This window comes from Hippocampus comes, unplaced genomic scaffold (assembly GCF_001891065.2).
Source record: "Hippocampus comes isolate QL1 unplaced genomic scaffold, H_comes_QL1_v1.1 scaffold96, whole genome shotgun sequence".
In the NCBI taxonomy this organism is placed as follows: Eukaryota; Metazoa; Chordata; class Actinopteri; order Syngnathiformes; family Syngnathidae; genus Hippocampus; species Hippocampus comes.
This window is the reverse complement of record NW_017806074.1, coordinates 1,298,271-1,308,407: the sequence shown is the minus strand read 5'-3', so window position 1 is coordinate 1,308,407 and position 10,137 is coordinate 1,298,271. Positions and strand designations below refer to the sequence as shown.

The window sequence follows — 10,137 nt, the reverse complement described above, 5'->3', positions numbered from 1 at the left end:
TTTTTTTTTTTACCCACAGGTACAGATGACGACTGACAGAACCCTTTCTACGATGAAACCAAAGCAAGAAAAAAGGAAAAAATCTACGGCTAAGCAACGACTCGTATCTTGAAAAATGTAATCTTAACTGAATCGAGTCACTCGTATCGCAAGGCAGCACTGTCCTACACAAAAATGCAGTATAACAGGACACAGCTTTACAATGCACATCATCTGGAACAGTACGTATCAATCTTTATCTAAAAATATGACCCCCTGCCCTTCTCCCCAAAAATACATAAATAAATAAATAACGTTCTCAATACTAATGAATGACTTGCAATGGGTCTGGCTGTTCAGTACAATCTGAATAATACAATATCAGCTGCGTACACAAAAGAATTTTACCTAGCCGACACCAAATAAAAATTGCATCTAGCTGACAGCCTAATGCTTATTGGCTCGCGACACTTTCTGGCTGTTCCCTTTCTATTCTAGGTCTACCCGGCATCGTCTTCACTTTTCTTTTATAAACTACCTAACTATTTTTGCACTTGTAAGGCAGTTCAGAATGTTACATAAAACATAGATGTTAATCACGTTTTGAAGATGGCACCGGTTTGACCCTGGAACAGAATAATCTCCACTCAGAAATATCACGTAGGGGGGGGCTAATCCTGTAAAATTAGCACCTATTTCCAACGGGAGCGCGCATGGAACACACACACACACACACACACACACACACACACACACACACACACACACATTTACACAAATGCTGACACACAGTGCCACAGCTGTGCAGCTAAATGTCCCAAAGTATTTACCTCTCTCCTTTACACAACCACAATAACTCTTGAGGCCCTTTTGTCCCATTGTTCATCCTACACTCTTTTGCAGAATAATGTGTGCATGAGCGCTGTTTGTACACGCGCGCACACGCACACACACACGCGCACACACACACACACACACACACACACACACACACACACACACACACACACACACACACACACACACTGCATTCAAAATGCTTCCTGTTGTGTGGGTCAGCTGTGCTAAGGGTGCTATGTTCAACAGCCCCTTTTCATGCCACTAAGAGCCATGCATTGGCTTTTTAGCAAAAGTGGTGTCATATCATTGGCGATAAGGTTTTTGTTTTCAACTCAAAGCCCGACCAAAATGTGCGACCTGTCCATTCAGACTGTGGTCGCATCGCAAAAATAAGATATGTATCTGCACTTGGACACATGATGACATAAAAAAAAAAAGTCTGATACATATGGCCAAAAAAACCCCCCAACAGATTTAGGCGACTAGTAAATGTACCCTGCTTCTCTTTCCCAAAGTCAGCCCATCTGCTACCCTAATGAGAACTGTCACTCTCGAGAATGGATGGACGTACGAGTAAGTGAGAAACTAGGATGGTACATTATTAGTAAGCATAAAGCAAACCTTCCATTCGTTGTTAATAATTTCATTTTTTAGTTTATTGTAATCAATCAACGAACAAATAAATACCATTGAAACCCCTGTGGAATGTACCAAGGCCCCCCCCCCCCAAAAAAGCCTTGCCCTTGCTCTGTTTTCATTCGGGAAGTTAATTCTTGTTCAACTTTCGAACCAAATTTTCCTCAGAACAGCATTTCAAACCCCCAATTGTTTGGTGGCAGAAGCATCTCGGTGTAGACGACACTCACATTGCACACTAAAGATGCACCTCAGCTATACATTAAACCAGGTGACATTTCCTCCATCTTCATTTTTCAATAAAATCATTCTAAGTGCCCGATACTGTCCTGCGGTTAAACCACGGTACATTCCAGTGAGTGTATCAAAGCGGCGTGCCGGTGAGCTCACAGCAAAGCAATTGAGGAAGTGTTTGCTCGGCACTCTCTTCTCACCAAACTGCGCGCTCTTGCCCCCATGGCGTACATGTGACAGTTTGGCTTCAGCTTCCTGCACGCTCACTAAATATTTCAATGCATATTTGCTTCGCATTCACTCGTACACACATGTGGTGCACACAGCACGTCCCACGGTACACTCATTTTGAGAGGGATGTTTTGGAACATAATGATGTGCAATCGTGGCGATAAATGCTAACGGTAGCTCCTCAGGAGACAAGGAGCCACATTCAGTAACCCAACTGTGGGGCCAGAACGGATGCCACATGGCTCACTATAAAGGCCATATGAATTCTTCCTGCCAATCAGATCACAATGAAAAGTAGTTATTGAAAGAATGACAGTAAATGGTGCATCCATTTGGTGCTTGTTCTTATTTGGGTCGTGGGTGAGCTGGAGCTTATCACAACTGACTTTGGGTGATCAGTGTCTGCGGGTCACACCCTGGACCTGAATGCCAGTCCATCACAGTAAGAAAATAAATCGAAATCCCCATTGAAAAAGTATTTTAATTTGTGCCGCCTACTTACTTTACGAACAAAATGTCGCAACATCAATGTAAATTTCGCAAGAAACAATGCATAAGGCAACCTAGGTATGATTGGAAGGTGTGTTTGGTATGTTGGATTTATCTCATTTTTCAGTTTCTTCTTGAGATTTGTAACATTTCATTCAGTTCAGGTCCTTTTTTCTTTGACGATTTCCATTTTGTGTCACTTGTTTTGTTATTTTTTTCACAAAACTCAGTTCACCTAAACCTTGAAATCTTGAAGTGATGTCATATGACACGTTGCACAATACTCTGTGTAAAATTGGTATCACGGAAAAGATTGTAAAATCAGGACATTCTCACTTTCATTTTTAACCAACGTAAAAGACACATTTTATTATTAGTATTATTAATATTAGGGATTTGGGGAAAAAAACAAACAAAACTATATATTTTTCCTTTGTGCTTGGGATAGGAATGAATGAATGAATACATAGATAAAAATGAAATTGGTTAAATACATTGTATTCATTAATCAGTAACAGGGCATCACAAAAATGAACACAATGTGGTATAATTGACTGGGACTATAATGTTTAAAATTGATTTTTAGGATTACAAAAATATTTTATGGATACTAATGAAATATGAAGGAAAACTAAATGAAATGTATTGTATTTTCTTTATGGGGCGGGGGGGGGTGTTGATAATTTAATTTGAGAATGCACAGGGATCAACTTCGGGCCCACACAATCTTTTGCATTCATTTGAAAATAATCAACTCTTACCTGAAAATTTATTTAGAATATAAATCACAACCATAACTCCAAATTACAAGAATGTACATAGAGAAAAAAAAAAACACAGCATTGCTTACCTTTGAGGGTCAGGTGCAAAGTGGAAATAATCACCACAGGGGGACTCAGAGAGAGAGACAGACAGAGAGGGAAAAAGCAGCAATATCAGGATGGACGAGCGAGCTCACCTCTGGCACGTGCTCATAACAGATGCCCACCTTTGTGGACACAGTTTATATGCGCTGCAGGGTGGGGCCACATGGGGTGGGCGGCCCAGCCAGAGCCCGCTTGGAAGAACAGGAGGGAGGGTTTGGAGGCTACTAAACCCCCCCCTAAAAAAAAACAAAGCAGGAACTTATTCCACATAGTGGCATGAAAACATATTTGTCGTCTGAGTACCCACAAAGATAACAAACAAAGAGCCATTTTTGTCGCCCACTTTCGGTGATCTAATGCACTGAATGCATTAAAATAAGCCACAGTGGAGGCATTGTTGGGCTTTCACCTGTTCTGATACACGTCAAAGAAAAACCCAAACAGACGACAAGCAAGCATGCGTCCCGACGGACTGTATGTATAATTAGAGGAGTCAAGAAATTACATCAAATTAAAGAAACCGATGTTGTGATGTGACGTGATGTGTTATTGCAATGAAGACACAAACACACAGGACCCGAAAAAAAAAAAAAATGAAGTCACAAATTCCAGATTGCTGTGCTGAAACTGGAAGCAATGCTATGAGTACTGTAGCTGTGTGTATGTGTAAGGATATAAATATGATATTAATCCGGTGTTGCTTCTAGGTTGTGTCATTCAAAGAAGTGAGTATTTTTTTTCGGAAAAAAAAATAAAACAATTCCAAAAATGATCTCCCTGCAACCTCACTATTACCTCGACTCATCAAGGAATCATAAATGGGGTGCAGACTTTTTACTTTTTACTGAAAAATTCCAGACTGGTGTCTCTTGCTTTTTATTTGGCTTTTTCGCCCACGAAAAACACGTTGGAAAAGCATCAACATGAATGCAACACACCTCTGTTGACTATTTTGACTAATCATTAGCAATTCAGGGATTTTTCCACAGGAAACACAGCTCACTCAAAGCGTGAAAATTGGAGTCACAACTGGTTATAGCTAACATTTTTAACATTCACCTGCACGTTTTTCTAACGATCGTGCCAAATATTTCAATTTTATAGCCTACTGGCGTCAAACTCCAGGCCCGGGGGCCAAATCTGGCCCGCCACATCATTTTATGTGGCCCGCGAAAGCAAGTCAAACATGTCAACTTCCATGATGCTTGCTAAAATCTCTACCAAAATTTAAAATCTTCATATTTCATAAATTAGAGACATATTGTAAGCATTTTCTTGTGACCAAACCCCTCATTACAGTAACTTAAACAATAATTGAATAAACCGTTATGATTTAGTTTTTTAATATGGTTTCAGTCATAATGACCCTCCAAGGGAAACGCTAACTAAAATGTGGCCCACGACAAAAATTAGTTTGACACCCCTGATTATAGCCTGTTAACATGAGGCCTTTCGGTTACGGAGTGTCTCAGTCTGAACAGTATCGGGCACTATGTCAAAGGAGTACATACAGTAGCAGTCATAAACTCATTGGGTTTTTTTTTTCTTTAACATTTAATTGCCCTTTAACCCTTTCATACACCCTGTAAACTGATAGCATGGTCAGCTGTCCACTGTAGTAACCGCTGTGCCTGAAAGGGTTAAGAATGTTAACATTTGACTTAAAGCATCCGTGAATCAACAAATTGTTATTGAATTGAAATTTGAGTTCAATCCATATGTTGAATTTCGTCAAAGAAGTCTCGTTTCACCAACAAATGACAGTCGTCAGTCAGGCCATGTCTGTCGTCAGGGGGGGGAAAAAAACAACATGGCTGCCCTCACACCTGTCATAGTAAAAGTGTGAAGAGCGTAGTCAGGGGCGGCGTCACTAAAAATAAATCTTCCTTCCTCAGAGCGTCTTTGTGTCGACAGACACTTTTTCCACGGTACTTTCCTCGTTCTGTTTTTTGACACCTGTCATTGACCCGGCCACCCACCGTTGCGATTCATTGTGTGCTACAGACAGCGATGGGGCAGCGCACGTCCCTCATCATCTCATTTGTTGAAGTCCCACGAAACCAGTGTGCCGAGGATAAAATGGAAGTCAGTATGGGTGTGTGCGTGCGCGGTTTTAAAGTGACACACCGGTGCAAAAGGGTGGATGTCCTGTTCCGTCTGCAACAGCCAAGTGTCATGTTAGTCAGTTTACTGGCTTTTAGCGAAGCACTTTGCACTGTCAGCCTTCGCGTCGCACCATTTGCGACGCATCACTCACTCGGTCCACACTACATGTCACTGGCAGTGTTTTTGTGTCAACCTTTTTTTTCCCAGAATATGACAGGTTGTGATGTTTTAGCCCACAAAGGCATTTTAGGCATTGTCAGATGTTCATTGTGACGACATCATGTTTTGACAAAACACTTCCTTTTTGTGTTGTGACAGTGTGTCTCATTGTTTTTTTCTGGGATTTTTATTGCATAACACATTTTTACATTTTTTTTAAATGACCCCAAAAAAATAAATAAATAAAAATTAAAAAAACAGCTTCTCAAGACTCATGCTTTCATTTTTCAGCTAAAACATCAACAAAATGTTTTTCTTGGTTTTGTTTTTGGGGCATCCCTGTGATTGAAATACGTTACAGAAATATGATTGGTTTTTTTTTGTGTTTTCAACCAAAACATGATAAAAACAAAGAATTGTGATGTACAATTTACAGTGGTCAAATGCTTTTGACTAACTAGAAGCTATTTAATTTTGGGGGGGAAGAAAAGCTCACAAAATTCTGACACCTTCTTTTGATATTTCTTATCTCAGCATTTTCACACAAATATTGGATTAAAACAGCCAAAGTTCATTCAAGAGTTATGAAATGTAAAATCAGGGAGCAAATTAACAACCGTTCGCCGAAGGGACCGAATCTTGGCTGTAGCTAGCCATGGGGCGGCTCATTAGTTGGTACATGGAGGTGCACAACAGTAGTTGTGGTCCCAATGATGCTTCCTTAATGGAGCAGGAAGAGAATTGAAGCACAAGGACAAACGCACGCAGCTCATTACTTTCTGCCGATCGTGTACCTTTCACACCGCGACTCCAAGTGTGTGTGTTCTTGGGCTTCTTGGGCCTTTATTGCGTTTCTATGTGTTTGTATGGCAGGATGGGTGGTGCTACAATCACCTCTGGAGATGAAAACTACAAACAGGAACAAGGTTCACGATGAGAAATACAAACAATGAAGGATTTGGAAGAAATTTCCCGTTGGAAATAATCACTTCCACAGTCAAACTGTCACCATCACAAAAAAAAAAAAAAAAAAATCATAAAACACTAGTGAACTTTTTAAGTGACACAATACGTGTATTAAAAAAAACTAACTCTACAGACAATGTTTTAAATGAATAAAATCAGTAGAATTTTAACATTCATAACTCCCACACAAGTGTAACAAGAAGCTAACTTTTGCAGAACAACAAGGGGGTCTAGATCAGAGGTGGGCAACGTTTTGTTCACCAGAGCCATGTTTGATTTTTAAATTGGATAGATGGGACAAATCATTCGTAAAGCCATCCATCCATTTTCCGATCTCACAAGGGTCTCGGGGGGTGATGGAGCCTATCCCAGCTTTCTTCGGGAAGTGGGCGGGGCACACCCTGAACCGGTTGTCAGCCAATCGCAGGGCACACAGAGACAAACAACCATCCACGCTCACACCCAAACTGCCACTCACACCTAGGGACAATTTTGAGTCTTCAATCCGCCTGCCATGCATGTTTTTGGAGTGTGGGAGGAAACCGGAGTACCCGGGGAAAACCCACGCAGAACATGCAAACTCCACACAGGAAGGCCGGAGCTGGGATCAAACCCACGACCTCTGCACTGTGAGGTCGACACGCTGGATCACCGAGCCGACATCATTCCTTTATGATGATGAAAAAAAAAACCTTCAATTTTGTATAGAATATAGAATAGTTAAAGTTGTTGTGAAGAGCGACAGGTTAACACATCCGTCTCAGCTTTCAGATTCCGTGGGTGTGTCTGCTCAATATGGTGAATACATTTGATGTTCTCGCTCGATATCTTCCAACCAGCGGAATAGATGCAAACGTAGGGTGTTGTATCGCGGCATGAAGAGAGCAGATTTATCACGTTGCTCCTTGTCACTACACTATTTTCCGTGAACTCAGCTATTCGAGCTTAAATGTACTAAATGAACGCGTCGTATAAAGGAAGCAGCGTCGCAGCAACCGTCAATGCATTGAGGAACATTTGCATTTTACAGACACAAAGTCAAAGACACAATCACACCATCGTCGTAGCAACAAAATCCGTAATTGGAAGCGCGTCGCCAATTTCAGATGACTTTACGACTTTAGACTTTGTCCCAAGCTTCCGCAGTCCTCGCTTGGTTGGGGGAACCGTTCGCAGTGAGGCAATGTTGGAATTTGCAGTGCAAACGGGAGTAAACACGACAAGGTGGCCTGCGGGGACAAAGCGCTGATGCAGGAAAGACGCCTCAATTGCATGCAAATTCTTCAGACTGTTCACTGCGCAAACTGCCCTCAACCTGGGCTAACATTGATGATGATGTCACCTCCTGTGTGCAGTAAGTCATGGCGTAGCGGGTACATATTTGGGGATTCCGATTCTTGCGAAGTGAAACGTGTCACGGCGCCAGCAGGGCACATGTAGACAAACAACCCTTCACATTCGCATTCACATGTGGAGAAGACGCATGCAAGCACCGGAAACAAACATCGCACGGGATTAGCCTGCTAAGCTAACAATTTGAACATTCACTTTTAGAACTGCCAGGAGTGTGTCAATGAAACTTCTCGCGACATTGAAATATTCTCCCCCGAAATCTTCACATGGAGACAAATACCACTGGTGTTCAAAAGAATGCAAACCATTTGCGTTGCTCTCTTAAAAAGAAAGTATTTAAGCTTTCAGATAAAATGATCGCGACTTCTTTGTTTCATTGTACACATGGTTTGACAATCTTCAATTTAATGCAATTTCAAGTGTCATATTCAAAAGAGAAGCAGTTTTTTCCCCTCTCCGTACCCATTGTGAAAAGAGCACCTAGCAACACCCCACAATGATTTTTTTCCCCCGAGAAGAAAATCTGAATTCTCCTTACACTTTGCCTTTCAACAAGTCTGTGTGTGTGTGTGTGTGTGTGTGTGTGTGTGTGTGTGTGTGTGTGTGTGTGTGTGTGTGTGTGTGTGTGTGTAATCAGCTTGGGACGATATAGACTTTTACTATTCTGAACTTTTCCCCCCACCAGCCGCAACAGCGGCCGTCTCTCTCTGACCCCGGGTCACTCTGAACCAACCCGCAGGAACAATGGATGGCACTAAAAGGAAGGATATGCCAAAGCATGACCGGGATAACCACTGCTCGACCCTCTCCCACCGAAAAAACCTGAGGTGTGTTAATGAGTTTTGAACACAAACAACCCCATTATTCTCAAATGGGGATCTCCTTTCCTCTTTTTCTTGGCCCATGTGCTCACGGTAAGGATGAGAAGTCGTCCCATGACCTTTGAGACATTTTGCCATTTTAAAAGCAATATATAGATGCAATCAAACGGCCAATGAAAATGACTGATTTGGAATTGTTTCACGTAATAAGTGCAATCCTTCATGATCGGCCACTTACTGTAAGTCAACAGCAAACATGGCCTCGAAATGAGTAGTAGTGAGCTCGTCGCTGCCTGCGTTTGCTTTAGGCAAGGCTTCGCACGGCGGCGTCGCAGATGACATGCACACAAGCTTACACATGCCTCTCGCTTTCTCCGTTCACACGTAGCCAATACCCACAATCCTTTGTCTCGATCAACATTGGGAAAACATTCCAGTCTCGCGCCAGCTCACCGGTGACATCACCGCTAATATCGTTTTTAACAAAGGCATGTCGGTGGGGGGGCGGGGCTTTCTTGAGGTGTGCTATATTATTTTGGTGCATGTTATTTCAATTTAATGCGATTATGTTTTTTTTTGGGGAGGGGGGGAGTTAAATTTGATTACATTAGTATGCCTTTATGCACGGGTTATTTTATTTCATGTCTTTGTGCTGTCCTGGGCACCACCAGGCATCCACTGTGTTTTGCACGACACTCATGTCAGTGTTATTGCACAACATGATTTATTTGAGTGTCTTTGGGTCCAGGTAGCATCGGTTTCACACGCAGCGCATAATCCGAAACCACTTGCACATCTCACGCGTCTGTCCAGAACCGCAAATCCACGCTCCCCATCCCCATTCATAACTTGTCAACATGGCACCTTCACATGCTGAGACACACTGTCTGTCGGCACCTGACATTTTGAACCGACGCTTGATTTTAGGCGTGCGTGTGGGAGAAAAACATGTTGACGTGACACATGTAAGAAGAGTCACGCAAAAGTCAGGAATCTACAGTATATCCATGTTCATGCAACTCACATTATGTCCACCAGCCTTATTGTAACGCTAAATCAAGCACATTTGGTGTTGGACAAAAGTCAGCATTAGCTTTGGGGAAACGTGGAATGGCTAGCATCATTAGCATCATTAGCTTAACCAGCTAATATTGCTAGCTTGACAGATTAAAAACGGGTCTTGCACTAGTCATAAAACGTGAATACACGCGGTGTTTTATTATACCGAATGGAAGAGCATTTAATGACTGCCAGAATACGTTGCTGACAGGTGAACAAAGATGCACTATTCGTAGTGAATAAAAAATACATTTTGGACCAATTTGGCGAAACTCTGGCATACCTGATGCTCTCTCATATACAGGTATATATATATATATATATATATATATATATATAGAGAGAGAGAGAGAGAGAGAGAGAGACAGAGAGAGAGAGAGAGAGAGAGAGAGAGGAGA

The 10,137-nt window shown here is 41.9% G+C and overlaps 1 protein-coding gene across 2 annotated transcripts in view; it reads right to left on the bottom strand.

Annotated features, from left to right (window-relative positions):
* Positions 1–10,137, bottom strand: part of col8a1a (collagen, type VIII, alpha 1a) — a 27,673-nt gene that overhangs the window by 10,070 nt on the left and 7,466 nt on the right. The window contains exon 1 of one of the 2 annotated variants that reach the window (XM_019894433.1): positions 3,260–3,404. The exons of the other annotated variant lie outside the window; for it this stretch is intronic. The gene's annotated coding sequence lies outside the window, so the exon portion shown is untranslated. Of the gene's footprint in view, positions 1–3,259; positions 3,405–10,137 lie in introns of those variants that run through there. 2 annotated transcript variants of the gene reach the window in all.